Genomic DNA, 688 nt, shown 5'->3' with positions numbered 1-688 from the left:
AGATAGAGGCAGACAGGAGTAAGATGGAGGCAGACAGGTGTAAGATAGAGGCAGGCAGGTGTAAGATAGAGGCAGGCAGGTGTAAGATAGAGGCAGACAGGTGTAAGATAGAGGCAGACAGGTGTAAGATAGAGGCAGGCAGGTGTAAGATAGAGGCAGACAGGTGTAAGATAGAGGCAGGCAGGTGTAAGATAGATGCAGATATATGTAAGATAGATGCAGGTAGGTGTAAGATAGAGGCAGGCAGGTGTACGATAGAGGCAGACAGGTGTAAGATAGAGGAAATATGTTTAAGATAGAGAGAGACAGAATTAGATAGAAGCAGACAGTATAAGACAGAGGCAGACAGGCGTAAGATAGAGGCAGGTAGGTGTAAGATAGAGGCAGACAGGTGTAAGATAGAAGCAGGCAGGTGTAAGATAGAGGCAGACAGGTGTAAGATAGATGCAGATGTATGTAAGATAGAGGCAGGCAGGTGTAAGATAGAGGCAGACAGGTGTAAGATAGAAGCAGGCAGGTGTAAGATAGAGGCAGGCAGGTGTAAGATAGAGGCAGACAGGTGTAAGATAGAAGCAGGCAGGTGTAAGATAGAGGCAGACAGGTGTAAGATAGAGGCAGACAGGTGTAAGATAGAGGCAGACAGGTGTAGGATAGAGGCAGGCAGGTGTAAGAAAGAGGCAGGTAGGTG

At 47.1% G+C, this 688-nt stretch overlaps 1 long non-coding RNA gene across 21 annotated transcripts in view; it reads left to right on the top strand.

The window, feature by feature from the left end:
* The first annotated feature begins 6 nt into the window (after window positions 1-6).
* LOC106812042 overlaps window positions 7-688 on the top strand; it is a 12,019-nt gene continuing 11,337 nt past the window's right edge. For 8 of the 21 annotated variants that reach the window (XR_001394261.1, XR_001394267.1, XR_001394260.1 and 5 more), the window contains exons 1-2: window positions 7-100; window positions 350-685. This is a non-coding gene — a long non-coding RNA (uncharacterized LOC106812042). Of the gene's footprint in view, window positions 185-349; window positions 686-688 lie in introns of all 21 variants that reach the window. The other 13 variants (XR_001394258.1, XR_001394268.1, XR_001394256.1 and 10 more) reach the window with 9 other exon arrangements.

This window comes from Priapulus caudatus, unplaced genomic scaffold (genome assembly GCF_000485595.1).
Source record: "Priapulus caudatus unplaced genomic scaffold, Priapulus_caudatus-5.0.1 Scaffold602, whole genome shotgun sequence".
Classification (NCBI taxonomy): domain Eukaryota; kingdom Metazoa; phylum Priapulida; class Priapulimorpha; order Priapulimorphida; family Priapulidae; genus Priapulus; species Priapulus caudatus.
Note: the sequence above shows the minus strand (reverse complement) of the source record. Positions and strands in the feature narration are given on the sequence as shown.